The sequence below is a fragment of the Phoxinus phoxinus genome (genome assembly GCF_949152265.1).
Source record: "Phoxinus phoxinus genome assembly, chromosome: 7".
Taxonomy (NCBI): domain Eukaryota; kingdom Metazoa; phylum Chordata; class Actinopteri; order Cypriniformes; family Leuciscidae; genus Phoxinus; species Phoxinus phoxinus.
The window spans coordinates 14,807,608-14,834,124 of record NC_136882.1 but is presented as its reverse complement, the minus strand read 5'-3'; the positions used below and the strand labels follow the sequence as shown (position 1 = coordinate 14,834,124).

Here is a 26,517-nt window from a genome sequence, read left to right as displayed (position 1 = left end):
AGAGCCAGTTTAGTACCGTGCATCAAGTAAAGAAATGACTATCATAACATCAATAAACCGTACTATGTCTGTTAACTATTGCACAACAGTGAATGTTATTGGGAGACTATACTTTCAATTAAATTACATAATTTCACAATTCTGTGTAATTATTCAAAAGTACGCACTTAAGATACAAGATATCAAAAGATACAAGCTGTGTAGAACAGACACACCGACAGTGCCTAGACAGCTACCAATTCTGTCAAAACAGGAAAAACCTTGTCTGATGTCAGCTTTCTCTTTCCCCCTGAGACCACTCATGATACACGGTTAGTTAACTGTATCGTTTCACTATTCTCGAACTGCAGATCTCAATTTAGACGTGAGAACACCTGCTGTCATATCAGTCTTTCCATTGTCTATTTTGTGAAGAAAAAAATACTACTGTAAACTTACTACTGTAACACTTTGTGGAATGGATATGTATGCCTACATTTATGATGTGCGTATTTAATTGCATATAAAATGTCATGTTTGAAATACACAATTACCAGATTTATACATTCATAATTAATAAATCCAGTTTGTTCTGGATCTCCATTTTTTAATAATACTGCTTGTTCCACAGCTAGTCATATTTTAACCATGTTCATGCTTGTTGACTGATTAAATGTAATCGTTTTCACAATGAACAGATTTGTGCAGGTTAAGCCATTTGAATATCTGGATTTTTTAAAATATGATTTGAATATAATCAAATAGATTCAAATAGTTAAAGCCATGATTTTTTTGAGTGCATACATCTTACCCGTTTAATTTGACTAATACGCATCATATTAGAGGTGCACTAGGTAAATGTTTTTTTATTCAAAATTAACTAAATTTAAATGAGTCAATACACCAATCCTACTTGCAAAATGTGTTTTTGTCTTCGCTTGAGTCACTATGGTGAGCCCATCACAAGTGTTTAAATTTTAGACATGATGCTTTTCGTGTGAAATTGCGTAAATACATCACTATCATGCGTCTCGTCCTATCATTAAAGGTTTCTCCAGCTACTTTGAAACATGTGGGAGTGGTATAGGTTAGATGTCACAACGAGCGAGAAAGGTTGACATTTAAATGTATCCCCAAAATATACAATATGCTTACACACCATATACCACACACAGATGTTGATACACTTATCATTATGAGGACATTCCATGAGTAGTAGTTTTAAATGACATTTTCTAGCCCCATCACAGAAAACTTTAAAGGGGTCATGACATGGTTTTTTTTATTTTATTATTATGTTCCCTTAGGTGCAAATATAGTATTACTATAGTTTTTTTTTACAAAAAACTTTTAAAATGTAGTGATTTATGACCTTTCCCCACCCTGTTTCTCATCCTCTGATTCAAACAGTCTGTTTTGGGGGTGTTTCCCCTTTAAGAGTTCAGTGTTAACGCCCACTGTTATGATTGGCTAACGTCAGTGCCTATGCATCAATTATTAACGCCCCCAGCCAGAACCTGTGCGGATTCAGCGTATTTAAAAAGTAGTTTAAAGTTTTAAACACATTACTTACAGTTTGCGTCGTCGTTGTTGAGCCCAGAATAGTCGGCACGGACTTATCTTTGAGCAACAGTTTTCTGGCAAAGCCAGCATCATATTGGGATTTGTTCTCAAAACGGTCATCCTTAAAATGGATTAACTAACGCTTAAACTAACACTGCCGTGACTGGGACGTCCGCAAAAAATAAAGTGCATCCATTTTCCCTGACGACTGGATCTTTCGCAGCGTATTCAAAGATGTTGTTTGTCCACAGCCAGGAACAGCACATCTGCGGCATCGTAATTTCCCTGTACACAGACCCACTCGCTGTCCGTCGACTGAACACTTGTGAGGCGCGCAGCGCGCGGGCGCGACAACGATACGAAATGAGCGTAGTTGTCTTGCGCTTAAAGCGTAGTTGTCTTTTGCCGGAGGCGGTCATATGTAAACGCTGGTACGTCACTTCGCACCGTGACGTCACTTCTTACCATGGATCCAGAACGAGCTGTATTTAGAGCTTGATTAAATAAATTATTTGTTTATAATGGGGAGGACGTCTTAAGCTATGAAACTTGCAGGACGTTTTAATGGTACAAAGACCTCTTATATACTAAAAGATCAAGTCAAATTTGGTTTCTCATGTCATGACCCCTTTAAGAATGTATACATCTTCAGTAAAAAAAAAGTTTTAGTTTGTTTATTAAGTATTTTGAATTACAAGGACATCAGCATGCCCTCATAATGTAGTGGGCAAATTAATAAACCAATTGAATAAACGATTTTCCCCCCACATGAATGCGATGTCACTCCATAAGCCTCTAACCAAAGATGTCTGTGCACTTCATGAGCATCTTTCTTGGAAGGACGAACACAAACACACGACATGTGGTTTCGGTTCTGTTATGATAATGTGTACTAACTCTTGCCAGAAATGTTTGGGTTGAAAGAGGAAGCGAAGTGGATTTCCCGACCTCGGCGCATGTGGTAGTAGAAAGTAAATCCTCAGTGGCCAACTTTAAACAATCCCATTTGGACTAGTCGTCCAACCACAGACCAGTTACTTGGTGAGTTTAAAATTAGGAGTGGTGCTTTTAACACTAGAACAGCCATGGCGGTCATTTTGACGGTTTTGAATTTTATATCTGCAATAACTGTTAAAAAAATAAATAAAATCCTGCTGGTACCTGACTTTTCCTAAAAGTGTCTGTATTTTGTATTCTGTAAGGCAGAAAAACAAATTAACACATTTACCTATTTCGGCCATAGGTCATTCGGTCATTATTGACCGCACTGAATTTCGCATAATAATATATTCAAATAAAATGTTTTATAATTAAATAAGATACTTTTAGTTGTTATCTTGGTCTGAGTTCTGTTGAATGGATATGGAAATATAGCCTATCTGTTGTGAATATGCGATAATTACGGTAGGCTACTAATGATATTATTATTTATAAATGTATAAATAAACTTGTTTAAATGTACAGTTTGGTGTTTTGTTTTTAAAAGATATCCTAATACAATAAACGCATTAATCTCTCAAATGGGTATTTATCATTAAATATATAGAGTTTGGAATCTAGCGGTCAAAATGACCACTTGTGGCAGTTCTAGTAGTCATGGAATTCTGTCACTTCTCGTGTTAAAGAAATAGAATTGTCCAATAATTGATAGCCAACAGTCAGCAAAGAGGTTTGGTCTCTGAATTGTAATTCAAATCTCAATCAATCTCATATAAAGCAGAACCGCTATAGCCATCATTGCTTGTGAACAACATCATATTCAACAAAACAATCACTGGAAGTCTTCAAATGCCCTGTGGTGAGCAATGCTCCTGTTAATATGCAGGATTCACAGGTTTATTTGTGAGTTGTTGTGCTGAGATTAAAAGGGCCGTGTCGTGTCTGTCAGATGAATGCTTTCTGAAAGGCTCAAACTGTTGGTCGTTGTGAATTTAATTTTGCTCTCCCACAATATTTCTAATCTTACAATTCAGACAGACGTCTTGCTCAGACAACCCACTGACAAAGAAAATTAAGCATCCCAGAATTTTTAGACCCAGATAACTGACTAAAAGTGCAAAGCGCAGGATAAATGAAGTCGTTTCCCAAAAGAAAGAATGGATTCTGAACTGTCTGAAACGAGTCGTCAGAAAATTCCAGTCATACTTCTTGCACAAGCCAACTTGGGTTTGTTACAAAACTGCATAATGCCAGCCTATGGTCTTCATCGGCCTGCGAACAGCGTCGACTTCAGCCCGCTCTCAAACAATGTAGTTGCAGCTGAGACCTGAAAGAGTTTGGTTCATGTTGTTGACATGTTGAGAAGACACTGTTTTGCTGTGAAAGCTAATCCACTTTGCATGCACTTGACTTCCAAAGAATGAGGACTTGCGCTCGAATTGATACGGTAAAATGCTACCGTTACTGTTCGTATCACAATGTATACAAGTACTGAGGAAGCTTCCAGAGCTGAAATTCAAATACAGTAATGGGTGTTGAGTTTGACCCACGCTGTACATGGTAGACCAATCAGAACAGACTGGGTCATCTGACCAATCAGAGCAGGCTCTCGGAAAGGAGGGGTTTAGAGAGATCATCATTTATGAAACTGTTCCAGAAACTGTGAGAAAAGAGCTGATGCTACATGTAAATACTTGTCTGATGATGGAGATCACCATCAGATAGATAACAAACGGGAGTTTGTTTGTGGTTCAGTCTGATGATTCATTTGGACAGTTCACTCACACAGTGAATCATTTGCAGCGGTTGCACAAGTAACGCATACTTTATAAGACAGAAAACAAAAAGACTGCTGGATATGAGAATAATATTGACTTACAATTTTGTAGAAACACAACTTCAGCTCTTCAATGCACGAGCAAATTGTGAACGACTCTCTACTGCAGGTAAAGACAATGTGTCTATCCATAATAACATCACATGCCTTTTTTGATGTGCCCCAGAACTAATGAAAGGCTAGAAACGCCCCAGGAAGTCGCAATGAAAATAGTGCATTTATTGCGATAATTACAGGAATATAGTAATAACATAATAATAGTAACATACTAATAACTATCTAGTACAGGTAAAGACAATTTGTGTCTGTATACATCCATAATTAAAATAAAAAAAGGAACACTTTTTGGATGTGCCCCAGAACTGAAAGACTACAAATGCTAGAAATAGTGTTTGCATATTGTGATTTATACAATAATCTCAGATAGTCTTAGTAGGGGTGTCACGATTCTCCAAATCCTCGATTCAATTCAATTTTCGATTCTAAGGTCACAGTTCGATTCTCGGTTTTTACTTTAAAAAAAAAAAAAATTTAAGCACTGGTTATGCCATTTTTAGACCAAACTTTTATGACCTTTGTTCGCAATGCACCACACTACATTGTCAAATTTAAAACATTTATTAAGAACATAATGTAACAATAACTTATATCTTCAGTCAATTGGAAACTTAAGCAAAATAACCTGCAATCTAGTTTCTCTTTTGTAACTGCAGTCTTCTTCACAGAAGATGACATTCAAGTTCACAAAAAAACAAACAAACAAACAGTTTAACAGATAAATCCATGCGTCGCGCAGAGCCACGTCTTTAAAATCGCAACACTTTATTCTCTGAGTGTACACACACACACACCGGCGGCGCCATTCGGCGTCTGTCCGCGGCGCCCAGCAACGGCTCGGGACCTTGTTCAAAATGAATCCTGCCGCGCCATTCACAGTTTTATATAAAAATTTTTTTAAATGAATACATTTTATATACATTTATTTGTCTCAAATCATAGTTATGACTTCACACTGTGCTGCAATATGTTTTACATTCATTTACAGAAAAAATGTAAATTACAGTAATTGTAAAAATTACACTATTGACAATTTTTTCCATTGTCAATAGTGTAACGACGTACAAAGCGCTGCTCACACAGATGTCACATTCAAAACAAGCTTTTTTCTGTTGATCAGCATGGCAAATTCACATGACCAACGTGGAAAAGAGAAGCTGAGTGTGGCAGGATTTTCACATCAGTGATCAGTGAAATGTGACAAGAGGACTCAGAGATAAACGCTAAAGCGAAAAGACACAAGCTGCTGAAGCTCAGGGCAAAATTAATGACAAAGGGACTGAAACAAAAACACTGGAAGTACAAAAAATGAGATATCCAAATATGCAATTCTATGCCTTGAAGTTTAGGGGAGCTGAATGAGAGATGCTCTGGCTTTACCGTGTTGCACACTGCTGTCACTGCTTAGAATTTCAAGTCAACAACATGAGTTTTCTTAGCTATTCACAAGCCATATCAAACACAATTTGTTTTGGGTTGATGTGATCTAATGGAAAAAAAAAGAAATAAAACTGACTCGAAGAATAAACAAGACAAGAATAAAAAAAAAGTGACAGAAAATGCGACAGACAGTCTGCTACAAAGTCGGTTTACCGCATTTCCTTCCCTCTGAACCTAAGACTAGTTGAAACTGACAGCCACAAATGCACTGCAAATGCAGAAATCTGCATAAATTCTCAAGAACATGTTGAAATGATTCGGCCAAAACAGTGTTTTAAAAAAAAATTACCAAAAGAGGGAAGACATAAGGGGCAGTGAAAGAGCGCAGAAGAGCGAGGGAGATACAAGACACATCCGTTACATTATTCATTAAACTCACAAAACCCATCAAAACCGGGTGACTTCCCAGAGCTCCTTCAGGTCATTATAAGTCAGTCTCTCTCTCTCTCTCTCACACACACACACACACACACACACACACACACACACACAAGCAACAACAAATGCACGCACAAACCTCATTGCCTGGAAACGTCTGCAGTGGCTTCAGACAAATGTGTAGCAGTAGTACAACACTCTGGACCTGCACTGAGTTTAGCACGAAAACCACTTCAGCAAAGCTTCATAAGCTGGACCAGTTTCATTCAAGGTGTCAAACTTTTTTTTAAAACATTTTTTTATATTGCATAAAATATTTATCCATGCAGATCATTAATTTATTTAATGCATGTGCTCTCATAATCTTAAATTCAAAATAACTTCCCCCCTCCATCTTGCAGCGACTTCTCTTCTCTGATGATGCATTTACTTGCACGAGGGTGTGATCAACCTGTCACTAACATGAGACCGACCAATAGCAAACCACAACCATCCGAGCCGAGCCGACAGGTCCCGAATTAATGTTTAATGAATAGCCTCGGGTTCGGGTTTGTAACTAAGAAAAACTATATATATACTGTATATTAGTTTGCGTGCCGTGTGCACGTTTTAGAGAAAGCACGTTTGCAGTTTAGTGCACCGAAATAGTGCACACGGGAGCACATGCGCAAAACCGTTTTGTAAAATTATATATAATGTTTATTTTTTCATATATCATCGCTGTGCCTTGGTGAAACCGTGTTTGTACATGTATTTGTTTAATTATCGTTGCAAGCAATCATAAAATACAACATATTAAAAAAGAAAAAGAAAAAAAGGTATTTACTGGTAGAAACGGACCTTGGGTTCGGGCTTAAAATATAACCGTAATGGCTGGGTCGGGTTAAATGGTTTCGGGTACGGGCCGGGTCCGGGCTTCAGTTTAAAGCCTGTTCAGATGCAAGTTAGTATAGAAGAATAAAACGTCATCAGCATGTGCTAGTGGTAAACAAATAGAGTTGCACTTTGGCAATTGTTGTTTTTTATGTGCGCTGAAAAAAATAAAGAGGAAGCAATGGAGAATATGGATGTGGTCATGGCTAGGTAAAGAGGCAAATAGATCTTGAGGCAAGTAGTTTGAAGTATTAGCGCCATGTCGCGTTGATCAATACACCATTTCATGTTGCATTTTTCTTGGCTAGTCAGTAAACGTAGGTCGTGGCAGCAAACACTGTGAGAAGATCATGCTAAACTGACACGGTCAGAAAATGATCGCAGGCTATCTTTGGTCTCAAGATGTGACAACGGCCATCTTTGAACCGCTCACGGTTTAGGAGGCACGGCCACAGAATTGCTCATCTTTTGTCTGGGACAGCCCAAAATCATACAATGTGTACCAGTATTCACCAAAGCTTGCAACAAACCCTTCCATTTACAAAAAAAACCTTTCCATTTAATGAAGGTAACAGTACTTATTTTAATATCAGCCAAACTAGACTTAAATAAAGCGAAAATAAAAATAAGTGCCTTCGGGCAACTCCCTATTATGTGTAATTAACATTTGACTACCACTGCTTTTTCAGAATTTATTTATCTTATACTCTTTTCCCTCCTGACCATTATACATTGCTAAAAATAAAATTAATTTCATTTCAACGAGTTTTGGCAGCGCATAAAAGATAGCTACAGTAGCAGAAACGATCCATTTAATTCCGAGGGTCAGAGAGCAGGAGCAAACCATACTTCTGGCATTCCCACAGAAATCTGTTAAGATGGTTTTATTCTCCCACGCTGACAAACCCACAAGCGTTTCATCAATTTCACCGAAGACAACGATTGCACTTGAGGCTTGTTCTGTCCTTGCGGAGGGCAATCAATATACAAGACGAGAAGCAAAAGTGAGAACGGAAGAGATAAAGAAGGGATTTCGGAGCAGACAACCTTGAGACAGACGGTCTCAATCCAGTCCGTCTCTGTGTGACCCCGTTTCGCATTTACACCGCTCTCCATTATGGATGACCAGGCAGCGCCCTCTGGAAATCAACTCAGAGGTCATCTGACTGCATGCGCATGGGGAGCAGATTGATGAGCAAACACATGTTCACTGTCACACAGTGAACCCATTAACCTGAACCTTTCATCTACATTGCTAATGCACTCCAGTAACCCAATCCACTGCCAGACATTTTTAGTCGCGCAGGATTCACTGCATCTCCAAATCCATAGTCATTTTCAAAAGCGCAGTCATCCCCAACCGCACATTAACCCAAGCCCTGTGGTCTAAAACACTGAGGGAGGAAAATCTCACCTGCACCTCTGATCTGCCGTCCATTTAGAGCTGCACAAATGCACATGAGCTGTACAAATGTGCTGCCTTCATCCAGCTGGAAAAATGTTTTAAATAAACCAACACAGATTTCACCAGCAACCAGAAATAAAGCCACCATCTGGACCATGTCCCCGAGAAAGAACAGAGACGGGCTGAGAAAAGGACAAAGACGACAGGAAAAAAGGGAGGTGTTGAACAGAGGTTCCTCTGAATCACTGCTGTGAGATATAAAAGCTTGTTTCCGGCACGGTATGAAAAAAAAAAAAAAGATAATTGAGAGCAGAATTGAGAGTTTATTATGTCCCAATCCTGATAAAAATTCTGTATAAACTCCGATATAAACTCGCAATTCAGTTTTTTTTCTATTAAATCGAAATTAAATAAATGCTGTAGAGGTATTCATAGTTCATGTTAACCAATGTAACCGTATTATAAACAGTCAGTGAGGATTATTGCGGCACAAGTGCACAGTTCAACCAGTCCAAGCCAAAGTATTTTGCATTTAAATGCTTTAAAGAGGCACATTAGCATATAATTTTGTGCAGGTTGTCGTGTCAGGTGTTTTTGACAGATTGCTTGTGTCGTTTAATGGAGTGAGAGATGTTTCTCCCCAGCACATAACTGTAGCTCATTTCACAAAACAGCAAGTTACAAAAAGAAACTCCAGTCTTCACGGAGTGAGCAAGCGCTCGTGCATATCAACCAGACAGAGCGAAACTGAGAACATCTAACAACAACACTGTAACACTAACAGCACAATTATTTTGAACAAAACATTCATTTCGACCAAATATTTGTTGGATGTTAAATTTAGACTTAATGAGAGTAATGATGAGGAAATTGTAAATCTGCGACAAAACCACCACCATCAAATTGATTTAATTAAAATTACATACATATTTAAATCTGAAGTTTGCGGTCAGTAAACACAAATTAAGATATTTTTGATTAAATCTGAGACCTTTCTGCCCCTTCATTGACAGCTATACGTAACGAACACTTTGTTTCTTCAAAAAGTTCATAAATAGATTGTAATACTAATCCATATGAATTGAGCAGTTTAACTTTTCTGAAGAGACACTATCGAATTACGTAATGAACAGATTGAATTTAGGCTTTTATTCACATATAAAGTTCACACATCAGTTGTGGTGAACGGAAGATCAAGCATGTTCGCATAACGTGAGAGAACCAATGAGGTTCATTCTCGTGTTACGCAGCATGTTTGAGCTTCCGCGAGAACCAATGAGGTTCATTCTCGTGTTACGCAGCACGTTTGAGCTTCTGCGAGAACCAATGAGGTTCATTCCCGTGTGCAGCACGTTTGAGCTCAAGAACCAATGAGGTTCATTCTCGTGTTACGCAGCACGTTTGAGCTTCTGCAAGAACCAATGAGGTTCATTCCCGTGTTACGCAGCACGTTTGAGCTTCTGCAAGAACCAATGAGGTTCATTCCCGTGTTACGCAGCACGTTTGAGCTTCTGCAAGAACCAATGAGGTTCATTCCCGTGTTACGCAGCACATTTGAGCTCAAGAACCAATGAGGTTCATTCCCGTGTGCAGCACGTTTGAGCTTCTGCAAGAACCAATGAGGTTCATTCCCGTGTGCAGCACGTTTGAGCTCAAGAACCAATGAGGTTCATTCCCGTGTGCAGCACGTTTGAGCTCAAGAACCAATGAGGTTCATTCTCGTGTTACGCAGCACGTTTGAGCTTCTGCAAGAACCAATGAGGTTAATTCCCGTGTTACGCAGCACGTTTGAGCCTCCGCAAGAACCAATGAGGTTCATTCTCGTATTACGCAGCACGTTTGTGCTTCCGCAAGAACAAATGAGGTTCATTCTCGTGTTACGCAGCACGTTTGAGCTTCTGCGAGAACCAATGAGGTTCATTCTCGTGTTACGCACCACGTTTGAGCTTCCGCAAGAACCAATGAGGTTCATTCTCGTGTTACGCAGCACGTTTGAGCTTCTGCGAGAACCAATGAGGTTTGTTCTATCACGTTAAGCATGTTCGGTTGAGCCTCTGTTTGCTGATCAATGTTTATATGTGAAAAAAAATACTACATTAAACCTGTTCATTATATAAAGCGATCGTGTCTCTTCAGAAAATTTGGGCTAAACCGCTCAATTCATCCGAAGATCAACGGAAGTCTTGCAGGTTTAGAGTGACATATTTTCCATGTTTGGGTGAAATATCCCTTTAATGATGAACAGTTGTCTGCTTAATATTTTTGTGGAGACTGTGATACTTGTTCTCCAATATATTTTTGATGAATAGAAAGTTTAAAAGTGCATTTATTTGAAATATAAATCTTTGTAACATTATAAAAGTCTTTACAGTTGCTTTTGACCAATTTAATGCACTCTTACTGAAAATAAGAATTAAAAAGTATTAAAAGCTATTATTTGCATGTAAATATAAATATATTGTAAATCTGAACACACACACACACACACACACAAGATTCTTGACAGGACCCCCATGATACGATATTGATTTATCGATTTACACACCGTTTGGAGGAACATATTACCCAAGACGTGCAATAAACTATTATAATAGGTTTCAATGATATACAGTATACTTTTTTTTGTATCTGATTACATCAAAAGAGTTTATTTACATCCCTGGTTGTGGGAACATAGAAACAGTCACTGGTGGTTCAAAACTAAGAGCGTAAGTGGACGAGGAAAATGTGAAATGATAGACATTAATGTGTGGCGTGAAAGTGTTCATTCGAAATGATGGGAAAAGCCAAGGCCAGCTTGTAAAAGTTATGGTTGAATTCACACCTCCCTTAGCAACAAGCCCGGTTCCCACACATCCATTATTCATAGATTCCGTTCTGATGCCTCTCCAAATGTTTAACGGTATAATCTGAGGTAATCTAACGAAATAATATAAGCACTGAAGGGGCGGGGGGGGATACATTTCTCAGTTGTTGGCAGGCTTTTGTAAATGCTTAGCACCTTTAATTTAGGCCCAGTCAAGTGAGCTAAAGTAAGATGAAGAATCATTTCTTTACCCGTATGCTCAAAGCCTGCGTGCCGGAGGACGTTCAGGACGATATTGCTATTCATCCATTTTGTCACAGGATTGTGAAGCATCCATTTAAATAGCTAATGTGCGAGCCTAGCCAGCACAAATCACAGGACGCTTCAGAGAGGGAATCAGCACAGGAGACGGAGGATACGGGCTGCCAGGGGCGTAAACATCCTATTTGCTTTTATAAGGTAATTAGAAAGCACTCTCTGAAGGTATGAGACCACGAGCAATCTGATTATATAACAACGATACCTGGACGCATTGTTTCAAAAAGGATGTCGACCTTGAGAAATGAGCATCCAAATGAAATGTAATGGATCTCATTTGGGCCGTGCTCCTTTACGAGATGCCTTGCATATTTACTATGTAATGGATCCCATTTGGACGGCACCACTTTACGAGATGGTATACTTATTTACAGGCAGGCAGTTCTACCCACACGAGCGCTAAATGCGTAATAGGGAAATAATTGGGTTGCAGGAGAGAAAAGAAATGCTTTACAATGCGCTTTCATACGCGTCTGATCAGTCTAGTCTTTGTAAAAATCTTCCAAAAGCAGCAAGCTTTTCTTCCTTCTTTAATAAGAAGATTGACATTCATTTTTGCAGATGTCCTTTGGAAACACCTGAAGTTTCCATTATTTTTATAACACAACACACACACATTTCACCAACTGCATGGACGATACTAATGAAATGCAAAGCATGCTCGCAAAAAAAGTGAGTGGGTGACTGCAAATAACTGCTCAAATGAAGCGGATTACCATCTTGTGAAACCCAAAAGTAACATTTGCTACTTACGAAACATTTAATAAAATTTTAGGTAGGTTAGAGGAAACACATTAAGTCCTTAAGGGAAAGGACTGTTGCAATGCATTTCCTGTTTCTTTCCTATAACCTGTTTGTACCATCTAAAACATTGAAAATCCAAAAGGGAATTTTTTACCAACTTTTCTTTTTTTAGTACAGGTTTCAAATATTGACGACTTAACATAACTCCCATAAACCTTGCTAAGTCAGGGTCAAAAAGGGTCTGTAGATGCCAGTCTGTATACTTAACTATGCCTCGACATCAAATAACTTCAATGCAGTAAAAACCAGATGTTGCATCATACAACCTAGCAATCCCATGTGACGTGCACAGATGCCAGGTGCACAGTAAGTGGTTCACATACAGAAATGAATTATGTATAGAAATGAATTATCTATGAAAGCACCCATTGAGAAAGTAAGGTTAAGAGTAAGATTTCCATCCATCTAAATATAGATTTTAATTTACAAAAGAATAGATACAATATTATATATAAAAATCAGTAGTATTATCCCCGACTCTAGTTGAGCTCACCCACCATCAATGATATTTCAAATACATTTTTAACCAGTGCAATTGCTATCGGTGTTATTGCTCTGACTGATGAGAGGCTTCACAAGAACAAATGGCCATATTTGTATTCATTAACAGTGATTTAATTACATTTTACAGTGAAATAGACTTTTGATGGTTGTTTTAAATAAAGTAAAATTACTATTTGCGTAGATATCTACATATATCAACCACACAGCCATGCAAATGTCCTGTGGAAATTAGGTTTAGGACAAAAAAAAAAAAAAAAAAAAGATTTTTAATAATAATAACAATAATAGTTAAGTGGTGAATGGAAGGTGTAAAAAAAAAAAAGATATTTAAAATATGCCCTTATGTCATATATTTTCCAAATCCTGTTCACAAATATTTTTGTGAGAAAACATGAAATAAATTTTTGATTGACGCTTATTGATGAAGAATTTATAATAATGACAGCCCTAGCCACTGTTACGAGCAAAGCAACGACCTGAGCGTGCAGTACATCAATGCAGTCTTGGCTTGACGGCACTGAGAGAGCAACACTTTCATTAGAGAGCTGTAATTCATACACCGTATTGATCCGTCTGCAGTTTATGACAGTGGAACCACGGACGCCTTCAAATCAGAGTCGAAATGAACCAAACACTTAAGCGATTCAATAGCTCAGCTGAAAAAAAGGCAAAAGAGGGAGAAGAAATTGAGGCTGCAGAGATAGTCAGTGAAAAGAAAATCGATTTAGAAATAAATGCCTAAATTAAAGAAATAGTTCGTCCACACATGAAAATGGTCACATTTACAACCACTCATATTTCCCAAAACCAGTATGACTGAACTAAAAACAAAAACAAAAACAAAACAAAGGAGTGAATGAAAGTGACTGGGAACCACTTCTCTCAAGCAATATTACACTGAATAAACACCCTCAGTTCAGAAATATCACATGGTTTGAAAAGACTTAATATGGACCACTTTTATTCTCCTGTTTTTCTTTAAGGTTCAAAGAACCAGGTCACAATTCACTTTCATTATACGGCAAAGATCAGCGTGAACACTCTTTACAACGTTTCCTTTTGTGTTCCACTGAAGAAAGTCATCTGGATGACTTTCAACATGCACGACTGAGTAAATTGATGACAGAACTGTGATTGTGGGGTCGAATACACCAAGGTAAGAGTTCATCTCTTCCTTTTCTTTGAGTAAGCGCATATAAAAGGATGAGGAGGAGTACAATCACAATGCCATTCCCACCACGCGCTCCCCTCTTTCCCGAGGCCCTGTGGAACATGAGAGCCGACTCATAATTGCACCCGGTGTCACTCAAGAACCCTCGAATGAGGCATGATTCATGTCCATGCGTAATGTAATACTATAAAAAGAGAAGGAAAAAAAACAACTTGATAACAAAAAGCACCACTCACCGCCGTTAATGGTTTTCGATTTGCGTCTTGCAGGTGTGTTAGTGCCCTGGAGTGGAACGTTTAAGTTGCGTTGCCATTAATGCCTCCCAACACATTCCCTTTGCTCATCCAGAGAGCCTTAAAGGCCCTGGGAAAAGAGGGCAGGACAGGATCCCTATGAAGTCGAGTCAAAGGGGCTTTAACACTGCACATGGACAGCTGTGAAGCCATCCGCTCCCATTCCTCCCTCTCGGTCCTCCTCTTTCTGTCTGTCTGAGAGTGAGAGATCTCTGGTTTCAGCACTATTTTAGATGAGGACTAAATCATCACATTTAAATAAGTCTGACTTGGTTCTCTGCTTCTGATCTACAACTTGAACAGAAGCCTGGACAGGAAGTGCTGCTATAATCCCCATAAACAGCACTGTGACCTAAAGGTTAGCAATAAAACTAGAACCGTGACATCTGAACATCCTTAATCTGTTCCAAAAGCTAGCAAGCTGCCTATGCAGGCAGCATTAAAGGCACCGTAGGCCCAATCATGAGGTGAAGACTATTCCAAAAACAAGGTAACTTAAAGGGAAATGCAAATTCTGTAATAAAAATCCTTTTGTTCATCTTCAAAAACAAATGAGAGAATTTCTGTCCCTCAATTGAAAGTCCATTGCACATCGAGGTTAGTTCTTGAATGTCAGTGTTACGTGCTCAGAGGATATGGTGTTTTGTTGTTGTTTTTACTGTTGTTGTTGTTGTTGTTGATGCAGACCGGAAGCGAGAGAGAGAGAAAGAGGGAGCGGATCCTTTTTGTTTTGTCACGCTGTGTTGTTGCCGTGTCTTGTTGCCGTGTCTTGTTTTCGTTCTTTTGATTCTTTGTTCGCAGGCTATAATTTCGAGTTAACAGTTTCTTTTCTCCTGGTTTGTTGTTTTTGTCTTAAGGTGAAACTTTGAGTCATTATATTTTTTTTTGCATTTTGCTTTACAGCCGGCCAGGGAGTAGTGGCCAGGAAAGTGTGTCACGTGACTTCCATTTCGCAACATCTAGGGAAACACGTTAAGACACTAGATAAGGAGCGGGTGCCACTACTGTATGTTTTGAGTTTTTACGTATAGATTAGTTAGGGCGTGTTGAACGCCGTCGATTTTTTTTTTTGTATGTTCTTTTTATGTTGTATTAGTTTATTAGGATGGGGATGTAGTTAGATTGCGGGTTTCGTTTTATTTATTTCTTTGATTTAGCCCCGCTCAGGTTCCTACTCCCTGGGTACGGTATTTGTGTGTTTTTTTTTCTTCTAGTCGCTCTCTCTCTTTTATGCACTTTGTTGTAAATAAATATATACATTTTCTTGATTTGAACTCCCTTTGTTCTCGTGTTCTTTTGCACCAGCACCTTAAACACATTAACAGGGTTAAACGATCCGGGAATTAATTAATTTATTTTATGTTGCGTTACGTCATGCCCTTATCCATTTTAGGGACGTAGAAGTCAGCTTCCACAAGAACCAATGAGGTTTGTTCTCATACGTCAAGCAAGTGCGGTAGAGCATCAGTTTGCCAAATTTGTAAAAATGTATTATAAGGTTAATTAGTTAACATTAGTTAACTACCTAGTTAAAACTAACTAAGAATGAACAGTACTTAGTTATATAGCATTCATTAATATTAGTTCATATTAATTTCAACATTTACGATTACATTAAAATCAAAGATTGCATTTAATGCACTGTGAACGAACATGATCAAACAATGAACAGCAGTATTTTTTTTAACAGACATTAACAAAGATAATTAACACTGTAACAGATGTATTGCTCATTGTTAGTTCATGTTAGTTAATACATTAATTAACCTTATTGTAAAGTGTTGCCAAAATACCTTTATTTGGGTTTCGAAGATGAGCGAAAATCTTATCTTATCATTAAAAAGTTTGGAACAGCATGATGATAAGCAATTGACGACCATTTTCATTTTTGGGTAAACTATCCCTTTAATTCAGCTGTCTCCCATTTTATTTTAGTATACAAATATAGCGACACATAGATGGTAAAATATTGTTTATCGGCCAATATTATATATATTTTTTAAATGATTCAGTAGATATGGATTGTACGCATATTGGCGGCTAATATATATTTAATTGTCTTGTTGAATTTCCCTATTTTTACATTTGCCATCATCTAACGCATTTAAAAAACATTTAAAAACACTATTAATGTAATAACATAGTTACATTGTAATCTTCAGCAAATCTCAATTAATATAAAATTTTCTAATTTTATATACATTTTTATGTTTTTATTAATTTAAATGTTGTGATGCCTAAACTTAAAAAAAGAAAAATAGTTTTTACATTTATTTCAATCACGACAACTCCCTGAATAGTTTTAGCCTAGCACGTGACGTTATCAAATGTGGCAAAAATGCATTTGGTCTTGAACTACATCTGCTGCTGCAGAGCAAGTATGGACTTGCTACTGCAAATAGATGCACAGACACACTGATGTGAGCATGTGAGATATGCTGCTGCATATAGACATGCATAAATACTGTAGCAAATCTATGCAGGTGGAGCTGGGGAGATAGAGGTTTTCAGAGTAAATGTGAAAGTGTGCTGCAGGACTAGCCTACAGAAAACACTGAACATGACTATTTAAATGTTGAACAAGCAATCTCATTGGCTGCAGGATCAACAGAGGCCAATCAGCTTGTGCCGTGATTGCTGGCAGATTGCATTTAAAGGGGTCATGACATGGTTTTTTTTATTTTATTATTATGTTCCCTTAGGTGCAAATATAGTATTACTATAGTTTTTTTTACAAAAAACTTTTAAAATGTAGTGATTTATGACCTTTTCCCACCCTGTTTCTCATCCTCTGATTCAAACAGTCTGTTTTGGGGGTGTTTCCCCTTTAAGAGTTCAGTGTTAACGCCCACTGTTATGATTGGCTAACGTCAGTGCCAATGCATCAATTATTAACGCCCCCAGCCAGAACATTTGCGGATTCGGCGCAACTGTTTAATAGCAGGTGATGCATGCGAAGCGATGGCTCTTGCAATGATAAAACCTTATTATGTTTGAGCCGGAATCAGAGGAAAATGAACCATCACCACAACAACGAAGACTGGATCAGCCCGTGTCCACATGGAAAGTGAAACTATTTTGAATTAATAAAACAAAATTAACCCGAGACACTTGAAAACGGATTGTTACATAATTTTCCTATAGCTTAATTTGCTAACAGTTTAACATTATTTAACTAATTCCAATGAAATGATAGGGTGTACCACGGACAAAAATGCATGCACAGGCCATCTTTGAAGATGCAGCATTGATAAAGGCAACATTTTTAATTTTCTATCACATGTAGGCATACTAGAAAGGCGACATATTTTCAAGATTCTCTTATACAAATGTGTTTATATTAGCCATGGTAAAAAGTAAGTTTGCGTCGTCGTTGTTGAGCCCAGAATATTCGGCACGGACTTATCTTTGAGCAACAGTTTTCTGGCAAAGCCAAGCATCATATTGGGATTTTTTCCTCAAAACAGTCATCCTTAAATGTATAGAACACTGCCGTGACTGGGACGTCCGCAAAAAATAAAGTGCATCCATTTTTCCCTGACGACTGGATCTTTCAGCGTATTTAAAAAGTAGTTTAAAGTTTTAAATACATTACTTACAGTTTGCGTCGTCGATGTTGAGCCAAGAATAGTCGGCACGGACTTATCTTTGAGCAACAGTTTTCTGGCAAAGCTCAAAACAGTCATCCTTCACATGTACAGAACACACGCTTAAACTAACACTGCCGTGACTGAGACGTCCGCAAAAAATAAAGTGCATCCATTTTCCCCTGACGACTGGATCTTTCGGCAGCGTATTCAAAGATGTTGTTTGTCCACAGCCAGGAACAGCACATCTGCGTGGCATCGTAATTTCCCTGTACACAGACCCACTCGCTGTCCGTCGACTGAACACTTGTGAGGCGCGCGGCGCGCGGGCGCGACGATGATACGAAATGAGCGTAGCTGCCTTGCGCTGAAAGCGTAGTTGTCTTGTGCTGGAGGCGGTCATTATGCAAACGCTGGTACGTCACTTCGTACCGTGACGTCACTTCTTACCATGAATCCAGAACGAGCTGTATTTAGAGCTTGATTAAATAAATGATTCGTTTATAATGGGGAGGACGTCTTAAGCTATGAAACTTGCAGGACGTTTTAATGGTACAAAGACCTCTTATATACCAAAAGATCAAGGCAAATTTGGTTTCTCATGTCATGACCCCTTTAAAGGACCTATCACTCCACTCCCTCTAGAGATTCATGACTGAACTACACTGTTAGACATTTTATTGTATTTTTGCGGTAACTTACTGGCAGCACTATTGCCAGTAAGTTACTGTAAGTTCCACTTTACAGTAGCTTACCTGTAAATGTGTTTTACGGTATGATGCCCTTACTGCAATTTTATTTTACAGTAAGATGGCCTTACCGCAATTTCATTTTACAGTAAGATACCCTTACCACAATTTCATTTTACAGTAAGATACCCTTACTGCAATTTAATTTTACAGTATGATTTCCTTACTGCAATTTCATTTTACAGTAAGATGCCTTACTGCAATTTAATTTTACAGTATGATGCCCTTACCGCAGTTTCATTTTACAGTACAATACCCTTACTGCAACTTATTTTTCATTTATTTTACACTATTAATGCTATTGAATTGAATAAATTCCAAAACAGTTACTTGAGTTCATGTACATCAGCATATTTATTGTTTACTATCACAATTAATTACATTCAATTTACTTATTGTGATGCAACATTTAAAAGAGAAATTCATGCATAACAAATAAAAGCAGACCATGACAATACGCAAAAATTTTTTTTTTTTTAAATCAAGTACAAAATACACTAACAGTTCTCAGCTAAAACAAGAGGAAATTAAATCAAAAGGAAATGGCACCCACCTCTCTACTAATCCCAAATAAATAACAATATACATTTGTATGATAAAGAACAATACAACAAAAGTTTACAAATAAATAACTGATCTGAGGAATGGTGCTGCTTTTGCCCCCAAAGCTTCCTCTCCTCCAATCACAGCAGATTTACACCCGATCATTGGCGTCAGGTGGCAGCAATTCCTTTCTGCTTATGGGAAGTAGAGAGAGAGAAACAGGGAGAAAGGGGAAAATAAATAAAAAAACAAAACAAATACATCCTTGGACATAACACACTCAAACAGCAAGTTCTACAGATTGTAGCACCAGCACCAGATTTGGTAGCACCGCACATGTAATATGAGCTTAATCACCGTCTTTCTTAAATTTAGACTTTTGTCTCAGTGCATGCGTTGTTTTAGTTTGGCAGGGTCGCCACTAGCTTAGCTTAGCATAATAAATGGAATCTTTTGTTGCCAGCTAGCATGTTCTGAGTAAAAGTGATATAAAAAAAACACCTAATTACTTCTTGTGGCCTGCATATTCACAACGAGTACAAATAGCGATGCAGATTAAGACTAGGCGATTTCCTAGACAGATTTTGACTTGGGACTATATTAGGGTGAAGCACAGGCGAAGCACTGCTACTTGAGTGCAAAGATATCACGCAACACATGAAATCCCAGTCAACATAATAGTAGCTGGCTATTTTTCCTACAGTAGACATAGTAAATGGCGATGAACATGGCTGATTTTGTGAGAGACGAAGAGGGTGACTTCTCAGACAGTCAAGATCCAGAACCATACCTCTATGAACCAGAGTTTTCAGAAGAGGAGCTGCGTGCTTTGGAAATAGAACAACAGGAGGAGGAGGTTGCGATCGCTCAACAACCTGAGGACGTGAGGATGAGAGCCAACACAAACTGGTGGTGTGAGTGTGGGGGAATATGCCAACCTATGCCGACTGAAACTCAACACAATCCAAAAGCGAAGATACTCGGTGCAGGTCACGCCGGTAAGTTGACAGATTTCATGTGTTGCGTGATATCTCTGCGCCCAAGTAGCAGTGCTTCGCCTGTGCTTCACCATGATAGAGTCCCAAGTCAATATCTGCCTTGGAAATCACCTAGTCTTAATCTGCATCGCTATTTGTAGTTGTGAATACGCAGTAGTAATTAGGTGTTTTATTTTTTATCACTTTTACTGAGTACATGCTAGCTGGCAACAAATGATTCCATTCATTATGCTAAGCTAAGCAAGCGCCGACCCTGTCAAACTAAAACAATGCATGCACTGAGACAAATGCATTTTCCCACCTATCTAAATGTACGAAAGACGGTGAATAAGCCCTATTTCAAAAAACGGTGGAGTGTTCCTATAAAAGAAAACTACGGTGAAAAATAAACCTAGGGGTAATTAGCACATGGTTACAGAGTAGATCGTTCTCTGGAATGCGTTTTAATGTTAATCGAATGTAAAGAGTTTTATCTCTAAAAACAGATTAGCTTATAACGCTAGTATATGGGGCAGAGAGTAAGTTAAAGTAAATCGCTAGTTAATACCACTAACAAGGCTCAAAATAGCCTCACACTACCACGGTAGCATAATGAGGGTCCTTACATGCAAACCGAAGCATTGAGAACTTTGTAAGTGTACAAACAGTTAAATAAGAAGATACTTAATAAAGACAGTACATTACACGTATTCAGACACAGCCATCTTGGAAAACAGTCTCGACAAGTCGAGCAACGAACGCTGTGCTAAGTGATATGAACTGTGACTTGTTCATTTTTGTATTTTTATTTGTATTTATTTATTTTCTCTGTTGCGTTCAGTGCTTTCTTCCGGAAACAACAGAAGATTTCAAGTCACAGTTCAAATCACTTAGCATGGCAATCGTTGCTCGACTTGTTTTCCAAGATGGCTGTGTCTGAATACGCGTCTTTATAAAGTATCTTCTTATTAAACTGTTTGTACACGTACAAAGTTCTCAATGCTTCGATTTGCATGTAGGGACCCTCATTATGCTACCGTGGTAGTGTGAGGCTATTTTGAGCCTTGTTAGTGGTATTAACTAGCGATTTACTTTAACTTACTCTCTGCCCCATATACTAGCGTTATAAGCTAATCTGTATTTAGAGATAAAACTCTTTACATTCGATTATCATGAAAACGCATCCCAGAGAACGATCTACTCGGTAACCATGTGTTAATTACCCCTAGGTTCATTTTTCACCGGAGTTGTCCTTTAAAGGATTCACGGACACCCTGAGAACAGCAGGGACAAATATTTAATGGAACTGCAAAAATTGTGTACTGGTGTTGGTGTCTGACTGATTGTGGTGGCCTGTCCGGGCCAATTTTTTGTACCAGTCCAGCCCTGCATAAGAAACTTACCTAATTTAATGTTCTCCACTCAAATTCGGTGAGCATCTGCAGAAACGTTGCTACCCAGGAGTTGATGGCAGTCACCTTTCTCTTTACAACACCTCCTGTCTTTCGACCTGTGCCAACTTTGGCCGTGCACAACCTCTTCAGGGTTGATCCTTAAAAAGAATCTTAAAAAAAACACAGGTCTTACATTTTCATATTAACACATACAGTAGTCATCTTTAAAAGCGGCCCTCTAACACAGACGCGCTGCACAGTTATACTAGTGAACTCACTCGAGGCCCAGAGAGAAGGAAATTAATAGTGGAATAAAGTTGTTATTTTTGTGTTTTTTTTTGCAAACAAAAAATATTCTCGTCGCTTGATAAACTTAAGATTGAGCCACTGTAGTCACTTGAAATATATTAACGATCTCTTTAATAACTTTTCTGGGCCAGCAAGATTCATTCCCTCTGAAAGCCTATGGTGGAGTGAGACAGCTCTCATAAAAAATATCCTAATTTGTGTTCGGAAGATGAACGAAAGACTTACATGGTTGGAACAACATGAGGGTGATTAATTACTGACAGAATTATCAATTTTGGATGAACTAACCCTTTAAAGTATTATTTAAATCATTTTATATTTTTATAATCAAAACCTTCTATTTAAAACATTAAAGTACGCGTGAACCGGAAGTTGCAAACGACTTGTCTCCAGTGTTGTGACGTATTTCCCAGTGAAACAGAATATTGAACAGAGGGCAGGGTTTTACTTTAGCGCTCCTCCTCTCCATCTCTCGCTCAAAGCAGACTAACGGTTTGAGGGGAGTGGTTAAGCGTTTTCCAACCCAAGCCGTCAAGCCTACATCATCAGAAAAAGAACGCCATTTCAGACCGGAAGTAACTTTTCAGACTTTGATTATAGATTACCACGGCAAACTATTTTTTTTCTGTGTATTAACTTGCACGGATTCATTGTTCACCACAAGACTAGTAATATGCGCAAACAAAGTAAATAGGGTCAATCTTGATTTTAATGCTGACTTTAATCTCATAACACTGTTATCAAGAATTTAAATGCATTCCTGCCACTTCTGACTGCACCCACACACCGGACGCGAATAGCGCGTCAGGCGCGAGTGATTTCAATGTTAAGTCAATGCAAAGGCGCGTAACGCGTCTTTGCATTGACTTAACATTGAAATGACTCGCGCCTGACGCGCTATTCTTCCTGATTGTGTTGTATTATTATAACTCAATTTATATTAATTTATAAATTTGACATAAAGGGCCCTATCATACGTTTAGATCGTTAAACCAGGGCCCAAAATATGACACATTTAATATGGTTAAACGAATAAATTAAAGAAAGCGTAGGGCCTGCAAGGCTCCATTATCACATAATGCATCTGATAGTTACTCAAAACATATACTTACAAAGTCAAAGACCCTCAGTGCTGTGGCTCTTAAAAGAGCCTTTGGGCTGTAGTTAGCTCCTGTTGACACAGACAAAAGAGAAAAAGAAGAAACATTATTTTTTCATCGATGATTATTGGCTAATGACTATATGTTATGAACATGATTAATCACAGATCTATGACTGCTAGATTGATCACTTACACAATCAGATGACAATCGACACTGAAAAAAGAGAGAAGAGAATATAACTTTTTAGCCTACAACATGCAGGAGGGAGAGGAGGAAGGGATAGGGGGCCGTTTTACCAATAATTAGCATAGAATTTCTAAAATATTTTGCAATGAAAATGTATCAATTAATCTATTAGCCTGCCTTTATATTGCGTTAAAAGCGTTACTATTTTAAGCATGTCTGTCCTGTGCAGAGTGAATCCAGCACGTATGATACTATTATGTAAATTTAGCTGTCACTTCAGAAATAGTTTGCAGCTGTCGGTCCAATACATCTCTTACATCGTGTTTACACTTTGTTAATGAGAGGATTCATATTCATTTCACATTCATATTCATTCTTTATTGTCCTCAATAGAGGACATTTGTTCGCGAGCCCGAAATCCGCGAGCCTGCATAAATCGACACTGAATTTAAATGGCGTTATGGGCGGTGAGTAGATTCTGACTAACTAACTTGAACACCTTTGTTTGGCCATTGCGTTCAAGAGACCAACAACTACCGGTAATCTGTGATTGGCTACATTGCTGCTCACCGCTGCAAAACGCGTTGTAAATGGATTAATTGTCCGTTCTCCAGAGCGTGAACACAAATAAGCACAAATATACACTGGGGCGTTTGGCAAATCTGTTGCGGCAAAATATTATTACAGTATCAATTGAGGGTGCTCTTGCTTGCGTTTGAGGGTGCATAGCACACCCATAGAATCGGCCTGGAGCGAGAGCGCGAGAGAGTGCCTTTGAAAAAAACGCGCTAGGTAACTTCAAAATAGCCTAACGTCACACACATTAACGGTATTTTTTTAAATGACGAGTAAAATATGCCTTAACTGGTCGTAAAAATTACGGAAAACCATTGTTTGTGTAAATACTAGATTGGGTCCATCGACTGGAAAAGGCAGTCAGACATAATGGGATATGAAAGCGGCAGTTTTTGAGGAAAACTAAGTTCCTTCAGACTGTCCTTTTAGTAATAATAGCCTATTAGATTGTATTATTTACTTTCTTCATACATTTAGCTATATTTAATTGATATTGGTAATAGTTTACGCTGTAAAAGTAACATAAAAGAAATTTGTTCAGTTAAAGTAGCCTACTTACCTCAGAAAAACTCACAGCTGGCGTCTGTGGCGATCCACTGTCAGCAGGGACGTCTGATAAGCGCGCGCTTGACACACAAACCTCTGTTTATAATTACATTCTGCGAGGCTGTTGCGCGGGCTTTGCACGCGAGCAACAATTAAAATAGTAATTTTATAAAATTATAAAAAATAAGGTCTAATGTCTATGTATGGGAACCAGTTTTTGGAGAAAATGCTAATATAAAAATGACATATTTATATAGGATTAAAATAAATCCTTCCATCCACGTGTTTTTTATTTAACTTTTAAACATCCAGCGTGTGCATTGCTTATTGAGAATGCAGATTCGTGATTTTCATCTGCAGAACACAGGGGAAAAAACTATAAAACATTTTTTTTATGACATTTTAATAGGCCTAACACATTAATACAATATGCATATAGCCCTAGTAGCCTAATACACGGTTGTGTACACAATGAACACAAGTGCAGTCATCCCGTGAATTATAAGGCAATGATTAGGAAAGTTAGGCAACTATATATAAAAAAATAAAAAATATTGTGCAAAAGTTCATGTATTTCAGTAATTCAAATTAAAAGGTGAAACTAATATATTTAGTATATAACTATGCATGATTATACTTTTCAGAGGGCCAACATTTCTGTATTTAAAATCCTTTTTTAATTTATTAATGTATTGATTATTTTTTATTTTTTTTTAATATATATTTTATTATTATTATTTATTTATTTTTTCTTTCCTGTATAGTGCTTTGCATATATGCCAATTCATATATACTGCAAAGAGGCAGGCCTTGTCAAAAGAAGCCTACACACTTCAAGAAATCTGTCTTCTTCATTTACAGTAGCACTACTGCTTTTGCGTAAACAGTAAAGTACTGTAAATTACCATATACAGTAAGTTACTGTAAATTTCACACAAAATACCCACAATGCAGTGCATATTACAGTAGTTAACCGTAAATAATATAAGTGGTATTTTACTGGGCTTTTTTGCGGTAAGTAACTGTAAAATTACGGCAAAGTCTAACAGTGTAGATATTTAGAAAAAAAAAAAAGTATTAAAAAGAATTGGATTTAAAAATAGGTGCAAAAAAAAATACCTAAATGGGTGTGTGCTATGTAAATGTATGCTTATTACGGGTTTGTGCTATGTATATGTATGCTTATTACAGTATTGCGTTGTCCCTCTCACATCACCTGCAGCTTGTGTGAGGAGCTACATGACGAATGTTCCAAATTAGTCACTTATGAGGTTCTATTTCAGCTAGGATGTTGCCTTTGAAGGTGGCTACCGATCTAGGCAGTAAGCAGTCCACTAGGTTTTGGAGCTAGTATCTGTGTATATGCCAAGTTGGCGCTCAACATGGTATCGCACTCACCCTGCAGGCGACCGATTCGGCCCTCATTCCAACCATCTAGTGCGCGCACACACACACACACGCGCACACACACAAAACAAGTCCTCCTTAAGGGCTCTCACACACAAGCACAGCAACTATCTCAGAGGAAAGAAAGCAAATAGCTTTAGATCATGTCACAGCAGAGAAAAAGATAAATGTCTCCCTCTTGAGACTCTTTGGAATCTCATTAAAAAAAAGAAGAAGTAAAAAGCTGCTATAAAAGTTTCTTCTGTACATGCTTGTTACAATTTAGCTGTACATTTCTCATTTTCATATATATATATATATATATATATATATATATATATATATATATATATATATATATATATATATATATATATATATATATATATATATATATATATATAGTCTAATGCTTACGGTACTTAAAAGTAATTTAATAACTGTTAAATGTTATTTTGCAAATCTCAAAATGAACATCCACTTTTTGTACTGTACCGTACATTGTAATGTTGTGATGCTTTAATTTGTAGCAATAAGAATTACTGATTTTAGTATAAGTTAAGTTATTTATTTATTTATCCAAAAAAATCTAATTGCATTCATTTCTGCCTTTTATTGGTTATAACTTATCGGCCATAACATTAAAATAATCATTAGCTTATCTGTATCGTCACTCATTTTAATATCAATTAATAACTGACAGACAACAAACACTGGCCCAGAGAGAAAAGCTTGTTGATATGAAGACTAAAGGCTCACACACCTTCACCCATACCAGGCTCCATCTGTTCCAC

General features: G+C 37.8%; 1 protein-coding gene and 1 long non-coding RNA gene across 4 annotated transcripts in view; both read right to left on the bottom strand.

Annotated features, from left to right (window-relative positions):
- The window catches only part of st6gal2a (ST6 beta-galactosamide alpha-2,6-sialyltranferase 2a), a 77,823-nt gene that overhangs the window by 32,843 nt on the left and 18,463 nt on the right, over positions 1-26,517 (bottom strand). Inside the window, exon 1 of one of the 3 annotated variants that reach the window (XM_079618997.1) lies at positions 8,481-8,619. The exons of 1 other annotated variant lie outside the window; for it this stretch is intronic. The gene's annotated coding sequence lies outside the window, so the exon portion shown is untranslated. Of the gene's footprint in view, positions 1-6,332; positions 6,368-8,480; positions 8,620-26,517 lie in introns of those variants that run through there. One more of the 3 variants, XM_079618998.1, reaches the window with a different exon arrangement.
- LOC307001886 lies at positions 19,111-24,389 on the bottom strand. Its single transcript, XR_013798353.1, has 3 exons — positions 23,039-24,389; positions 21,627-21,787; positions 19,111-19,437 (listed from the first exon to the last, which is right to left on the bottom strand). It is a non-coding gene; the product is annotated as an uncharacterized lncRNA (long non-coding RNA).